Source organism: Bos taurus, chromosome 4 (assembly GCF_002263795.3).
Source record: "Bos taurus isolate L1 Dominette 01449 registration number 42190680 breed Hereford chromosome 4, ARS-UCD2.0, whole genome shotgun sequence".
NCBI classification, from domain to species: Eukaryota; Metazoa; Chordata; class Mammalia; order Artiodactyla; family Bovidae; genus Bos; species Bos taurus.
The window spans coordinates 11,311,297-11,328,742 of record NC_037331.1 but is presented as its reverse complement, the minus strand read 5'-3'; positions in this window follow the sequence as shown (position 1 = coordinate 11,328,742).

Genomic DNA, 17,446 nt, shown 5'->3' with positions numbered 1-17,446 from the left:
TATTTTGAAATGTTGAGGTAAGGGGCACAAATGATTTTATTTTTAATTTATGAAACACCAATTAGTTATTCCCACAGTAAATATTAACACCTTTCTCTCCTTATATGTTATTGTGGTTAGATGACAGAGTCATTTTCTTGTGTATGTATAATATTTTGCTGTACTCAATTTTTTTATCCTTGTACCAATACCACACTATTTTCGTCATTGTAGTTTCATAGTATTTTAATAGACAACACATACCAATTTATTCTTTTTTCTTATTTATTTATTTCACATTCCTTTTTCATATTTATTCATTCAATTTATTATTTCCAATGAACTTCAGTGTGGTCTGATAGTATTTTAATAAAGCATAGTGGATTTTGATAAACATTCATATTTTATAATCTTCACTGGAAAAAAAAAAAAGAAAACAAATGTTTCCCTATTGAAATGTTATATTTTGACTCCAAGCAAATTTAACATTTTTCACTTTATGTCTGTATTTAATGATATATAGTGGTAAACCAGCTCCTTGCAGTTAGTGGTAGGGGACTGAGCTTTAGTAACTTTCAATTTCTATGGTATAAATATTTCCACCACCTTTGATTTGAAGCTACCGAATGGAACAGCACTGAACACAGAATTATGAAAACATATGATAGTTGGCTCTAATAAGCTGGTACAAACTGGCTTTGGTACACCACTAGTTATATTGATGATAAATATTCTTTTTAAAAATGTAGAAGTCAGGGCTTCCCTGGCGGCTCAGTAGTAAACAGTCTGCCTGCCAGAGTAGCAGATGTGGCTTCAGTCCCTGGTCAGGGAAGATCCCACATGCCATGGGGCACCTAAGCCCATGTGCCGGAGAGCTTGTGCACAGCAATGAGAAGCTGCACACCCAACTGGAGAATGGCCCCTGCTCGCTGCAACTAGAGAAGAGCCCACAGAGCAAGGACGACCCAGCACAACTAAATAAAATTAGTTTTACTTTAATTGGAGGTTAATTACTTTACAATATTGTATTGGTTTTGCCATACATCAATATGAATCCACCACGGGTATACACGTGTTCCCCATCCTGAACCCCCCTCCCTTCTCCCTCCCCGTACCATTAAAAAAAAAAATAGTTTTAAAAGCCATTTTTTAAATGTAGAAGTTATTTGTTCCTTAAATGAGAATCTCTTGCTTAAATTTTAATAGACAAAAGCTCAGGCAACATAAACTGATAGATTAACCAAAATAATGTTTTTCAAATGGCATATGTCACCTTCTTTTCTCAATATTTATGGGTAAATGCATGCTACACATATTGATCTCCCATCTTCCGGTCGTTCAAATACTGTATACAAATTGTATATTGTAAAGGTAGATGATTGCTGTTATTCTCTATGGTTTTCCCTCCAATTAATTTCCCAGAGTGTAGGAATTGTTCTGGATATTTTATGAAGATTTCTCTTTATAGATGAAGGTTAGCTGAGGAGTTCAAGTCTTACCTGTTTGCCTTTTGAGAAGAGTTTTTCATGAGAAAAACTCTTGTGAAAACTCTTTCAACTCACCATATGAATTGAAGAGAGCAGCAAAGAGGTCTTAGAATAATCTTTCCTAATCTTCAATGTGAACAGAAAGATCAAAATGCACATAAAATATTTTGGACCAAAAAAAAAAATTCCATATATTTGATATTAGACTTGAAAATTCACAGAAGCTTAATTAATCATCTGTAGCTTTAGTAGTAAAGGGTAATGCAAAATATAACCACATTATCCATTGTAAGTATTCTACCCAGGTGTCTATGATGCTTAAAAAGAAAAACTAGCAGAGACAACTGCAACATTGTAAAACAAATATCCTCCAGTTTGAAAAATTGGTGAGAACTGAATGCCAAGGACATGGCATCTACCTTATGATACACACTAGAATTTTCCCTCAAACACTTGGCAGAGCAGGAGATCTCAAGAAGCTTTCGGTAAATAAGTTGATGTTTCCTATTAGAAGACATATCTTTTTTTTTATTATCTCTCACTAAAATTTCAGTGCTGATATCATAGAAAACCTTCAATAAAAATGTGCAATGTAAGTAGTAACATTATAAGCCCAGTTACGAGCTGAACTTCTCTGAATATTGGAGACACAATACTGTAGCCATTCAATTAATTAGGGGCCAAAAATCATCACTAATGTAAAATTCTTCTTTTGTTTTTCACTTTAGAAAGCTGAAGCCCATTCTATTTTATGGGCTAAAATAGAATGCTCTGCCTAAAACGTTGAGAACAGATGACACCAAATCCGACCCAAGTAGCAGAGGATCTGAGGAAAGCCACTTAATATTCCTTTTCTTCCATCCATCATCAATCACATTTTGAAACAGAAGAGATTTCCATTCTCCCCCAAACTCCCCTCCCACCTAGGCTGCCACATAACATTGAGCAGAGTTCCCTGTGCTGTACAGTAGGTCCTTGTTGGTTATCCATTGTAAATATAGCAGCGTGTACACGTCCATCCCAACTCCCTAACTATCCCTTCCTTCGCTATTCACCTGTAACTATCACAACATGGTTTGTTAATTGGATATACCCCAATACAAAAATACCAAGTTTAAAAAATAAATTGAAAAAACAGAAGAGGTTTATCAACGTCTCTGACCCAAGTCAATCAGGTGGGTAAGGCATTCTATTCCACAAAACCTAGTGTTTTCAAGAATTTTTTTTTCTGTCTCGGAGTAATTTAGACTTGACTTCTATCCTTAGCCAAGATGTATGCATATCACTCAAAGCCCTACAACAAGATATGTAACCCAGTTACCATTGTAAGTGGTGGGAACTTCATTGGCACACAGATCAAGGTCAGAGAGTGGGACGTTATATACTAGTGGAGGAAGTTGTCCAATTAAGACAGTGTTCTTGGGTTGCCTACACTTTGTTACCATTGACAATAGAGTCATCACATCCGTTCTCTTAATATCTGCTGAAAAAGGAAATCAGAGGAAATAGAAGCTTTATTTTATATCTTTCAGGACAGGCAGTCCATTCTTATTCAGGAAAGGCAAGTGATAAATATTAGCAACTTATCCCAGGGACAGGGGAGCTTGGTGGGTTGCTGTCTGTGGGGTCGCACAGAGTCGGACACGACTGAAGTGACTTAGCAGCAGCAGCAGTAACTCTGCTCTTTCAGTCTGTCATGAATTTTCAGAGCTAAAAATTTCTGGTCTGATCACAGGATTATAGAATTTATGGTGATTTGTAAAATGAGAATTCCAACATGTATCTAAAAGTCCCAAAGGGAAAATGGCCAAAATGGAAATGAGCCAAGTTTTGAAGAGACAATGAGTGAAAATTCTCCAGAATTGAAAAAAATGACATGAGTTCTTTGATCAATATGCCACACTACAGTGCAAAGAGATTATAAAGAAAAAAGAAGAAAATAAAAGAAGCAAAACCTCACAGGCACAGCATATTAAAAATGCAAAACATTAAAGATGAAGAAAATAAGTTTTAAATGCATTTCTTTAATAAGAGGACGATTGGACATAGAATGAAGATGAACATAAGAGGAATATTTTAAAGACAAAAAGGTACCTGATTTTTCAGGCCATCTTCTTGCCAGTGTGAACTGAACTGTTCCTTCTGTTCCTTGCCCTATTCTCAGATCTTACAGAGTAAAAAAATAAGGGTGGGGGGTGAGGGGAATGGCTTGTGAATAAAATCACTTCAATCTATAGAATTTCCATAATGGAGACTGAAATAGTATCACTCCTGACACACAGGTGAGGACTAATGGGAACAGGGGTCAGAGAAGAAGAAGTAAGCTTAAATGCCCCAAATTCATGCAATTACATCACACCTGCTCTTGTACAGGAAGATAATATGGCCTCAAGTGCACTGCTTCTTTTCAGAGCCTCATACCCACTAATGCAAAGAATAAGATCCTTAAAAACGGTAATAAACACAGTTGGAAAGGCAAATCTGGGAAAAACACGTAGGATTATGGTAATTTAAGACTTGTTTCACTCAGTTTTAACATCAGAAGCTGTACCAGTTTCATAGCTGCCCAGATAAGAAGTAAACTCCCCAGCAATGGATGGAAATGACTCTGCAGTGTTTTACTCCCACGCCTGAGGCTGAAGGGTCTAAGGAACACAGGATTAAAGCTGGACATAGCAGTAGTAGTAGTAGTGTTGGCCACTCAGTCTTGTCTGACTCTTTGCAATCCCATGGACTGTAGCCCACCAGGCTCCTCTGTCCATGGCATTCTCCAGGCCAGAATAGTGGAATGGGTAGCCATTCCCTTCTCCAGAGGATCTTCCCAACCCAGGAATCGAACCCAGGTCTCCTGCGTTGCAGGCAGATTTTTTACTGATTGAGCTACAGGGAAGACCAAAACTGGACATAATTATAAGCAAAGGAAAGAATCAGTTCCATAAGAATCAGGGTTGATTGCTGTGTGCCCTGGTCTATTCCCAGTGACCAGTGCTCCAGAAATATTTACTGAGTGAGAGAATGAATGCAATCTGAAACACAGAGTGAGTTATAACTTTAACATGCAATTTAGATCACTCCAAAATGCATCATACTTCCTCAAGACAGTATTTAAAATAAGCGGAATCTAACTACTGAATTTTTATGTAATCATAATTAGAAGAGGACGAGTTTATGAAAATTAAGAGATCATGTTAAGCTGGAGTTCATTAATTTATGACATGACATTTAAGGGAAAAGACTACTGTCTTCAGATGAATAATAAAAACATATTTTTAAGTAGAAGTTTTTATAATGCACCTTTCAGTTGGTTGTATGTCCTTCCTATTGCATTGAAAATTGACACAGGTAGGCTTTATTGGTGGACATTGGTTGTTTTATGTAACCAGCTCCCAGGGACTGCCTATTGTGGGGCGTTCTCAGGTCATGTAAGTGTGGCTTCCTGGTTCAGAAGCCAGAGTGACTGAAGACACTCTCTTCCTGCCCTTCTGGTAACTAGGTCGTAGGCTCAGAATCCAAACTTGACCAACCAAGATTTCAAAAGATGCAAGCAGCTGAGAAACTATTAATGGCAGAAGCCTCCGCCTCAACTGTCTAACAGAGATCAATGCACAGTCCAAAGGCAGCAACCTGAATGTCCCATGTTGAATAGTCTGGCAGAGACAGTGAAAAACCAGCCTTGGTATCTACAAGTGGCAATGCCAGTGGCCACCAACCAGGGTGTTCATGAGTCGTGATTAGACATGCTTCCTGCTCTCTAGCCAGCCTTCATTTATTTGTCCATATCCACTTTCTGTTCTTGATCCCCCGGACTTCAGCACGATTATATGGGCAAACTGCAACCAGGTTCATTTTCTCATCAAGTTAGCCCAAGCTATTTTCTTGGCATAAAACTTACTGATATACCTCACCATTTGTGGCACAGATCCATGTATGACAGTAATTTTAGTATTACTGAGAGAAAACACACAAAATGGACACGTGGTCCCTTACATATTTGCCACCTTAACTCACAGAGAAGAAAAAGGTCTGATAATTGTGCAGTGAGTTAATTAATTTGTTAGGCAGTAATCCTGATGTCTTGGTTCTACATAAACTATTATCTATATAGACAGCAATGCAGACCATAACAGCTGCAAATGACTCTTCATATTTGACTCAAAATCTGACTGCCATATCATACACTGCCTTTCAGATAATTCTTTCCTATTACGAAGGCATTTTTCATTTTTAACCAGGTAACTTATTTCTTGGGAGTATGATATTGATGATGTTTCTAATCTATACATTGATGCTATTTGCCTTTAAGTTATAAGTAATTAAGCAGCTGATTAGTAACATGCCGATCTGATTCATCATTTGAATATCCTTCTGAGTTATACATAAACATAAAAAAAAACTAACTTGTACATGCTAAAGTAATTTAAAAATCTCATATCCTCATAGAGGTCTAGAAAAGAAAACTGAATACTTTTCCAAAAGATCTAACTTTCTGACTTTGCTGAAGGAGAGGAAAAAAAAGAATTATATACATAATGTATATGTTCTATTACATAAACATATTCTAATTCTACAAATACTCTCAATGGTGAGTTTTTGAAAAGAAATAAATTTATTTTCACTCATTCATTAAGATATCATCATATCAAGAGGAATTTAAACTTTAACAATGAAAAAATACACAAAAACTTCTCAGTCTTAAATGGAAGGAAGATGTAATCAAATAAATGTTTATTTTTCAAAGGACCCAAATTAAAAATATTGACCTTGATTCCTATTGGCAACACCATAGGATTTTTTGTCATACGGAAGACTTCTTGTTCCACAAACTATGAGGTCTAGGAGTTCCTTTCTGAGAGGAGGTAATATGGGAAGGTGCTACCTGTCAAGTCTTCTATAAGCCTGGATAATGTAAGATGATGACTTTACTTCTGCTGTTTCTTTGGGAAAAAAATTCCTTATTATAACTAGATTCTCAGTCTATCTTTATGAATTAGGAATTTCAGGTGCTAACAGAGAAGAGAATGTCTTTTCCTTAATCAAGGAAGAATTCATTGTTAACTGGCTTCAGTACTCTATCTAAAGCATGTAGGCTCTGTCTCTCCTTTGACTTCTCCCTAATTGCCCTTCATCAGTTATTAAACTTCTGCATGATTCCTACCATGCAAAAGCCCTTATCCACTTACTTGGAGCTATTTTATATTACTTATGCATAATGATTTGACAGTACAATTAAAAAAATAATTGGCACATAGAAACAACTGGTTAAGATCTGTTTGGGAAATGGGGTACTATAACATACCAAGATGTTGTAAATGGCTAGATGAATGTTTTCAGGATTGATAATATCCAATAAATCTTACTATCTGGATAAAGTGAAAGTGTTAGTCATTCAGTCGTGTCTGTTTGCAGCCCGTGGACTGTAGCCCACCAGCCTCCTATGGTCATGGAATTCTCCAGATAAGAATATTGGAGTGGAAATTCCCTTCTCCAGGGGATTTTCCCAACCCAGGGGTCGAACCCAGGTCCCCTGCATTGCAGATTCTTTACCATCTGAGCCACCAGAGAAGCCAAATTGCTCCTTAAAAGTTAAGAACTGTAAAATATGTGGGAAATTGATAAAACTTTTTAATTCATAGGATAAATATATTTAATAAGTAGAATATCAACATTTAAAATTTTGAAGTCTATAACCACATAAACTATTTCATGAAAAGATATGTCATTAAGAATAATTAAAGCCACGGTAAATATTTATTCTACAAGAATTAAACTTTAAACTATTATTTCTGACATCTGCCTCCTCCTATTACAATAAACAGTAAAAAATACACTTAAAAAAAAAGCTAATGGTTGTGAAAGAAATTTCAGGGTCAATGGGATCCAAACCACCAGAATCTAATTTAAGTTAGATCATCACATGATTTGAGTTGCCAGATCCCAGTGGTAGGTAGGTGGTGGCAAAATTGAAACTAGATAAGGTTACCTTTTAACTAAGTGCTTGGACCCATATCACCACCTAGACTGTCCCTCAGCCATGTGGTTTTTCAGCCACTTTTGTCGTGTGGATGAAATACAGTGAACAGCAGGCTTCTCTGTTGGTTTAAAAACAAAAACATACACACTAGGCAAGACAGGCTTGATGATGCTTAACGAACCACAGGAAGTTCTCAGGGGCTCAAAAGGCCAAGATCCATCTCTTGCCCTTGCCACATGCCCGTTACAGGTTGTCTAGGGAGCTCTGCTCTATGTTATCCTCTGCTTAAGCTGGGGGAGGCCCCATCTCTGAGCTTCATAATCACTGAGGGAAGAAAACAGGGATGTGCAAACAGTTCTTTATTCTGGGTCTGGCAGTAACACGTGACATTCTGTTCACACATCCCTGCCAAAGCCTAACCCAAATATCAGAAGGCAGAGAGGGAAATCTTACTATATGCCTAGAAAAAAGAACAATATTTGGTGAGCAGCAGTGATGATTACATTATATACACACACACACACACACACACACACACACATGTATGTGCTGTGCGTAGCCACTCAGTCGTATCCAGCTCTTTCCAACCGCATGGACTGTATGCCAGGCTCCTCTGTCCATGGGGATTTTCCAGGCAAGAATACTGGAGTGGGTTGCCAAGCCCTCCTGCAGGGGATCTTCCCAACCAGGAATCAAACCTAGGTCTCCCATATTGTAGGCGGATTCTTTACTATCTGAGCCACCAGGGAAGGCCATATATATATATACACACACACACACATACATACATATATATACATAGTGGTGGTTTAGTTGCTAAGTCATGTTCTGACTCTTGCGACCCCATGGACTGCGCCCACCAGGCTCGCCTGTCCATGGGATTTCCCAGGCAAGAATACTGGAGTGGGTTGCCATTTCCATGTCCAATATATATATATATACATATTCCTCTGAGCTTTGCAGGGGAAATACTCACTTTATTATACATTATACATACCGAATAATTCCTATATCTGTAAAAATGCTACTGCTGCTGAGTCACTTCAGTCGTGTCCGACTCTCTGCGACCCCATAGACGGCAGCCCACCAGGATGCCCAGTCCCTGGGATTCTCCAGGCAACAACACTGGAGTGGGTTGCCATTTCCTTCTCCAATGCATGAAAGTGAAAACTGAAAGTGAAGTCACTCAGTCATGTCTGACCCTCAGCAACCCCATGAACTGCAGCCTTCCAGGCTCCTCCATCCATGGGATTTTCCAGGCAAGAGCACTGGAGTGGGGTGCCATTGCCTTCTCCGAAAAAAATGCTACTAGAAGACAGCTAATGAAATTTGATACCTGATTATACCTACTTGCTTCATGAAATATGTTATTAAATAGATGTTTTTTTAGTGGATAACATATAAGATGTAACAACTAGAATTTTAAACCAGTTTTTAAAAACCCATATGATTTGAAGATTCAGTTTCTTCAGAAACACACTTATTTATTTACTAGACAAACAGTTTGCACATAGACGCTACATTTCCCCTCAATTCAGTTTTACCCAATTTAATAATGAAGTAGGGCAGACAATTTATGCCATAGGTATTTTTTCTGTTTTAATGGATGTGAGTTTGAGCAAGCTCCAGGAGATGGTGAAGGAAGGGAAACCCGGTGTGCTGCAGTCCATGGGGTCACAAAGAGTTGGACTTGACTGAGTGACTGAACAACAACAATTGGAAATTCACCATGGTTTCAGGGAAATACCTGGAGAAAAAATGAAATAGCCTTGGTGTAGAGAAGATCTAAACATCTGAATGGGAATATCAAGATTGTCACTAAAAGCACTAGATATTTTTAGGGGAAAGAAAGCCAAATAAATTGTTCCTCTGTTGCTTAAACTGCATGTGCTGTTAGCTTATTTAAACATTAACTTTTTTTCAGGTGCTGTGCAGCTTATATGAGGTTAACATAGGAGCACAATTGCCTGCACAAAGAGCAATAATATTATGACAATTAAAAGAATGTCATTTACCCAAAGGTCTTAAAAGCCAAATAATTGAAGCTTTAATGGAGCAGGAAAAAGTTCTGAGTCAGAAACACTTAGGTTTAAATTTTAGCTTTTCCATTTTTAGCTGTGTGGCAAGTCGCATAATCTCTCTGGCACTGTTTCCTCTTCTGTGAACTGAGGGTACCTTTATCTCCGTCCCAGGACTGTTGAAGGGATCTGTCATTCATTTGCTTAGCAAAATACTGAATAAGCCACTTTTGCATGCCATGCACTTTGCTGGATGTTAGGGATGCAATATAGCACAGAGCAGGCAAGAGAGAAGCTAAACCCATGGATAATAAAAATAAGCATATTTTGATAAATAAGCAATAAGTCGGGTAATTAGAGTGAGAATTACTGGGGATGCCACTTTAGAGGGCATGGCCAGAGACCGTCTCACTGAAAAGCTGAGGTTGGGAGAACAGAGATGAGTCCAGTGGAGCAAAGATCTTGGGGTTAAGGCCACTGGAGCTGCAGACAGAATTGCGATGGTGGGAGGCTGACTCATAGAGATGCTTCGTAAAAAGCATCTACAGACAATCCAACACTTCTGCCTCACCTCCCCCTTACCCACACCCTCTTGTATTAACAGTCATTCTGCTTTGCACACGAACACTTGATTGGACACAAACACTTGTACGGTAACAGGTATAGTGAGTTCCAAAGGCATAAAGTCTAGTGAGTAAAATAGCAACTCATGAAAGCTTGTGGAAAAAATCCATAATTAATCTGACTATAACACGTTAAGCATAGTTGCCTGCTGCTGAGGCTGCTGCTGCTAAGTCGCTTCTGTCGTGTCCCACTCTGCGTGACCCCATAGACGGCAGGCCACCAGGCTCCTCTGTCCCTGGGATTCTCCAGGCAAGAACACTGGAATGGGTTGCCATTTCCTTCTCCAATGCATGAAAGTGAAAAGTGAAAGTGAAGTTGCTCAATCGTGTCTGACTCTTAGCAACCCCGTGGGCGGTAGCCTACCATAGTTGCCTGAGATATTTTCAAAGAGGAGAAAAAATAATTTTGAATACAGTTGTTTAGGAATGTGTAATTTCAGAATGGGTCATCAATTCTAAAACACTCAAAGAAAAACAAGTGGGATGTTTTCTTTCTACAATTTAATTAACTGGTTAGTCATTCTGTATGAAATCATTAGCAAAATACATATTCTGACAGTGTATTCCTGGTAGTCTCAATAACATTCAAATTCAGTTACATGATCTCAGAGGGTGGTAGACAAAGTTGCTAAATTATCTAGAATGAGCTGAACAAATATCTTGCTTATAAAAGTTTTCACCTTGATGCCCCTTGAGGTGTTCCTGTATTTTTCATGTCTTGTTACTTTTACTGAAAAATTGCTCTGAGCAAAAGAGGCCAGCCAAATAAAACAGACCATTCAAATAAAACTGACTTTAAAAGATTCAGTAACAAAGCTCTACAACTAAATTCCTTCTATAAGTTTCATCACGCATCCCTGTCCATTTCAGGCAATAGTGTCCTGACTCAACCTACATAAAATTCAAACTTTTGAGAAAAATCACATATTAAAGACAAGACACACCCCAACTACCATCCTACTGTCTAGATTAAAGCAGATTCTAAGTCACTATCAAGCGCAATTACTCCATCACCTTTGAGCTAAAAGTCCTATGAAAAACGGACATTTTAAAAATTTTTTTGGCTTGTCTATGCACTCTTTTGGGCTTCTTTTTTAATTTTTTAATTTATGAAAATATGATAACACATTTAGAGGAGACTTGGAAAATACAGAATGAAGTTACATACAGTTCCACTGTATATTACAATTATTTCTTAAGTAGATATATTAAGATTTTCAGTTGGAATTTCAATATCAAACTGTCAGGTTAATAGAATGAGTAGACAGAAAAGTAGAAGGACATAGCAGACTTGAAAACACCATGAACCAATTCAACATAATTAACATTTATAGACTTTTCACACTACAGCAGGACATAAATTCTATTCAAGTTCCCATAGACTATAAACTAGGAGACCCTGAAAATATCCAGGTGCAAAAACTTAACAGTCTAAAGGTATTGAAATCACACAGTGTCTGTTCTCTTATCGCTGTGGAATAATGTTAGAGATAAATATCAAAAGATATTTGAAAAAAACCCACATAGTTTCAAACGCAATGTGACATTTCCCAAGAGAGATCTTTAACTCAGCCCTTGAAAGCTTCAATAAAGATAGAAGACTGGAAAACTGGAGGGTAATTGCAGAGAAGAAAGCGTTTAATTGAGAAATTAAAATCAAAATTAAAAATTAATGTCAAATGCACGATACTGGATGCTTGGGGCTGGTGCACTGGGACGACCCAGAGGGAGGGTGTGGGGAGGGAGGAGGGTTCAGGATGGGGAGCACGGGTATACCTGTGGTGGATTCATTTTGATGTTTGGCAAAACTAATAAAATATTGTAAAGTTTAAAAATAAAATAAAATTTAAAAAAAAGAAAAATTACTATCAGAGATAACTATAAAAATCCCATGTATTTGGAAATTAAATGTCCACTTTAAATGATGGGTGTATCCAAGAAGCCATAACAAGGAAATAGTAAATATTTGTAATAGAATAAAAATGAAAAGAAATTTCCCAGAATTTGTTGCATGCAGCTGAAGTTACTCAACGCAGTTAAATACAATGTGGAGTCTCAAATAAGATATGAAAAGAAATAACGGACACGCATAAAATTCTGTGAACTTTGAACAAAATTTAGTTAATAATACTCTTGCTGTTGTTCAGTTGCTCAGTCATGTCTGATTTTGCGACCCCATGGACTACAGCACGCCAGGCTTCCCTGTCCATCACCATCTCCCAGAGCTTGTTCAAACTCACGTCCATCGAGTCGGTGATGCCATCCAACCATCTTGTCCTTTGTTGTCTCCTTCTCCTCCTGCCCTCAGTCTTTCCCAGCATCAGAGTCTTTTCTAATGAGTCATCTCCTCGAATCAGGTGGCCAAAGTACTGGAGCTTCAACTTCAGCATTAGTCCTTCCAATGAATATTCAGGACTGATTTCCTTTAGGATGGACTGTTTGGATCTCCTTGCAGGTCCAAGGGACTCTCAAGACTCTTCTCCAACACCACAGTTCAAAAGCATCAATTCTTTGGTCCAACTCTCACATCCATACATAACTACTGGAAAAACCATAGCTTTGACTAGATGGATTTTTGTTTGCAAAGTGTTGTCTCTGCTTTTTAATATGCTGTCTAGGTTTGTCATAGCTTTTCTTCCAAGGAGCAAGAGCAAGGAGCAATCTTTTATTTTCATGGCTGCAGATACCATCTGAAGTGATTTTGGAGCCCAATAAAATAAAGTCTTTCACTGTTTCCATTGTTTCCTCATCTATTTGCGATGAAATGATGGGACCAGATGCCATGATCTTCGTTTTTTGAATGTTGAGTTTTAAGCCAGATTTTTCACTCTCTTCTTTCACTTTCATCAAGAGGTTCTTAAGTTCCTCTTCACTTTCTGCCATAATAGTGGTATCAGCTGCATACCTGAGATTATTGATGTTTCTTCTGGAAATCTTGATTCCAGCTTGTGCTTCATCCAGCCTGGTATTTCACATGATGTGCTCTGCATATAAGTTAAATAAGCAGGATAACAATACACAGCCTTCACATACTCCTTTCCAAATTTTGAACCAATCCGTTGTTCCATGTCTGGTTCTAACTGTTGCTTCTTGACCTGCATACAGATTTCTCAGGAGGCAGGTGAGGTGGTATGGTATTCCCATCTCTTGAAGAATTTTCCACAGTTTGTTGTGATCCACACAGTCAAAGCCTTTAGCATAGCCAATAGAGCAGAAGCAGATGTTCTTCTGGAATTCTCTTGCTTTTTCTATGTACCAATGGATGTTGGCAATTTGGTCTCTCGTTCCTCTGCCTTTTCTAAATCCAGCTTGAACATCTGGAAATTCTTGGTTCACGTTCTGTTGAAGCCTGGCTTGGAGAATTTTGAGCATTACTTTGCTAGTGTGTGAAATGAGTGCTATTGTTCAGTAGTTTGAGCATTCTTTGGCATTGCCTTTCTTTGGGATTGGAATGAAAACTGACCTTTTCCAGTCCTGTGGCCACTGCTGAGTTTTCCAAATTTGCTGGTGCATTGAGTGCAGCACTTTCACAGCATCATCTTTTAGGATTTGAAATAGCTCAACTGGAATTCCATCACCTCCACTAGCTTGGTTCATAATGGTGCTTCCTAAGGCCCACTTGACTTTACATTCCAGGATGTCCGGCTCTAAGTGAGTGGTCACACCATATAGGTTATCTGAGTCATTAAGATTTTTTTTTTTTGCATAATTCTTCTGTGTATTCTTGCCATCTCTTATTAATATCTTCTGATTCTGTTAGGTCCATACTATTTCTGTCCTTTATTAAGCCCATCTTTGCATGAAATGTTCCCTTGGTATCACTAATTTTATTGAAGAGATCTCTAGTCTTTCCCATTCTATTATTTTTCTTTGTTTCTTTGCATTATTCACTTAGGAAGTCTTTCTTATCTCTCCTTGTTATTCTTTGAACTCTGCATTCCAATGGGTATATCTTTTTTTTTAATTGTTTATTTTAATTGAAGGCTAATTACATTACAATATCTTTCCTTTTCTTCTTTGCCTTTTGATTCTCTTCTTTTCTCAGCCATTTGTAAGGCCTCCTCAGACAACCATTTTGCCTTTTTGCATTTCTTTTTCTTGGGGATGGTTTTGGTCACCACCTCCTGTACAATGTTATGAACCTTTGTCCATAGTTCTTCAGGCACTCTGTCTGTCAGATCTAATCCTTTGAATCTATTTGTCACTTCTACTGTATAATTGTAAGGGATTTGATTTAGGTCATATCTGAATAGTCTAGTGGTTTTCCCTACTTTATTCAATTTAAATCTGAATTTTGCAATATCTTTATCATGATCTGAGCCACAGTCAGCTCCCGGTCTTGTTTTTGCTGACTGTATAGAGCTTCTCCATCTTTGGCTGCAAAGAATGTAACCAATCTGATTTCTGTATTAACCACCTGGTGATGTCCATGTGTAGAATCATCTCTTGTGTTGTTGGAAGAGGGTGTTTGTTATGACCAGTGCGTTCCCTTGGAAAAACTCTGCTAGCCTTTGCCCTGCTTCATTTTGTACTCCAAGAGCAAACTTGCTTGTTACTACAGGTATCTCTGGACTATAATAATACTATATCACTTGCTAGTTGTTTTTTTTTTTTTTAACAACATAGCATTTCTTTATATTCTCAGAATTGGATTAGAAGTTTCAAGCCTCATTCAAAAAAGTTTTTTTTAAAGATCATTAAGATAATAAACTTTCTAGACTTTTAGTAGTAAAACTAGATGCCAAAATACATGGAACTCTATCAGTTTTGAGTGAATATAAATTAGAAACCTAACTTTCAAACTAAGTCAAACAAGTGGAATCAAAATGTTATAAATTTTTTTAGCTAAGCAAAAATTCATGTTTTCTATTTCTAACTTATACATAATATTCATTTATATATATATATATATATATATATATATATATATATATATATACATACAAAAGTTTTCCTATTAAACTTGAGAAAGAACATCAGGGGAAAAAGAAGAGAAATTGGAAAACAAACTAAATGAAATGGAAGCCAGTGGACAAGTCTTAAATCCATGTTATGAATTAAAAGAAGATCTGCAGGAGACCAGCCAAATGATCATGCCAAGATAAAACGTGAAACGCACTAAAGCACAATCAGTTCAGTTCAGTTCAGTCACTCAGTCATGTCCGACTCTCTGTGACCCCATGAATCGCAGCACGCCAGGCCTCCCTGTCCATCACCAACTCCCGGAGTTCACTCAGACTCACGTCCATCGAGTCAGTGATGCCATCCAGCCATCTCATCCTCTGTCGTCCCCTTCTCCTCCTGCCCCCAATCCCTCCCAGCATCAGAGTCTTTTCCAATGAGTCACCTCTTCGCATGAGGTGGCCAAAGTACTGGAGTTTCAGCTTTAGCATCATTCCTTCCAGGACTAATGTCCTTTAGAATGGACTGGTTGGATCTCCTTGCAGTCCAAGAGACTCTCAAGAGTCTTCTCCAACACCACAGTTCAAAAGCATCAATTCTTTGGTGCTCAGCTTTCTTCACAGTCCAACTCTCACATCCACGCATGACCACTGGAAAAACCATAGCCTTGACTAGACGGACTTTTGTTGGCAAAGTAATGTCTCTGCTTTTGAATATGCTGTCTAGGTTGGTCATAACTGTCCTTCCAAGGAGTAAGCGTCTTTTAATTTCATGGCTGCAGTCACCATCTGCAGTGATTTTGAAGCCCCCCAAAATAAAGTCTATAATAATAAGCTAATTCCTATTTTTCAAGTATAATAAAAATGTTTTCTTTTATAGTTATCTGGAAAGCTATTGTTCAGAGATCCTGCCTGCATTCATCTCCCCTACTAGATAGAGCTGATAGCCTCAGAGTATTCTTAAGTCGTCATTACACAGACTTCTCTGGTGGTCTAGTGGTTGAGAACCTTCCTGCTAATGCAGGGGACTCAGGTTTGATATCTGATCTGGGAAAGTCCTATATGTCACAGGGCAATAAGCGCCCATGTGCTGCAACTGTGGAGCCCACAGCCTAGAACTGGTGCTCAGAAATAGTGCTTCTCTCAAGAGAGAAGCCACCGCCGTGAGCAGCCTGCACACCACAGCTAGAGAGCAGCCCCTGCTTGCCACTAGAGAAAGCCCATGCACAGCAACAAAGACCCAGAACAGCCAAAAGCGAATAAATAAATAAATTCTAAAATGGTCATTACACCACTTACTGTGACTATATCATATATGTCTCATATATATATATGCATATATATACTATAGACAGATACCTTTCACATGTACCATTTAGTCAAGCCCTCAGAATAATCTTGTCATATCTTCTTCACTCCACTTTTGAAAGTAAAAACTTAACATCCATCCTTCACAATGTGAAAAATGATTCTGGATATGAGGGGAATGGGAAAGATCAAGGGTCAAAGAATGACTCAGGTTTCCCATTCCATCAGCCTTCCATAAATTCACTGATTGTCTGCTCAGTTTTTCTGCAGCTCTCCTTGAATTCCATTTACTTCAACTTTAAACAAAATTTTCAAATTACTTAGAAATGAATATATAGGTGTTTTCGCAGTGGACCCTTCAGGTTCCAACTAATGATCACAACAGAAGGCTGGCTCTGCAAATTTCATCAGATGCTTGTCACTTGTCCAGAAGCCGAAAAGGAAACAGGCTTCCTTTCAGGCCCATCTACCACAGCCACAGAGCTATGTAATAACATGTCAAAATAATGGCTCAGAGACACTTTGAAATTCTACAGTGCCTTCCAAAACTTCCAAGGAAGATGTAAGTTTTTAAAAAAAAACAAACCAACAACAAGTGTACTTAGTGGACACTCAATACTTTGAAAACTGGAAACAGTATATGGAGGTATAATTGAGCATGATATTGAAAGATGGTATCATGATATTCTTCAACTATTCAACAGACTGAAGCATTTTCCACATATGCTCATTATATCAGGGATCATTTTAGCGTTCAAAAAAGGTGTGTGTCTGCTTGTAATGAGAACATAAAGAACTCAATGACAATCTCAGTTTCTATACAAAAACAATGTTAATGGGCAGGAAATTTTTCCCATCAAAGGCCAAAGCGTTGGTGTTAAAGTTTTCAGATATTTTCTAACATGTAGTATAAAGGTTTTTGCATTATCTTTTTAAAATAAAAAAATACGTTAATTTTTTTTTTTTAAACCAAAGTCTGTGCAAAACTGTAGCCCTCAGGCTCCTCTGCCTATGGAATTCTCCGGACAAGAATATTGGAGTGGGTTGTCATTCCCTTCTCCAAAGGATCCTCCCAACCCAGGAATCAAACCCGCGTCTCTTGCATTGCAGACAGATTCTTTACAGTCTGAGTCACCAGGGAAGCCCATAATCAAAGCCA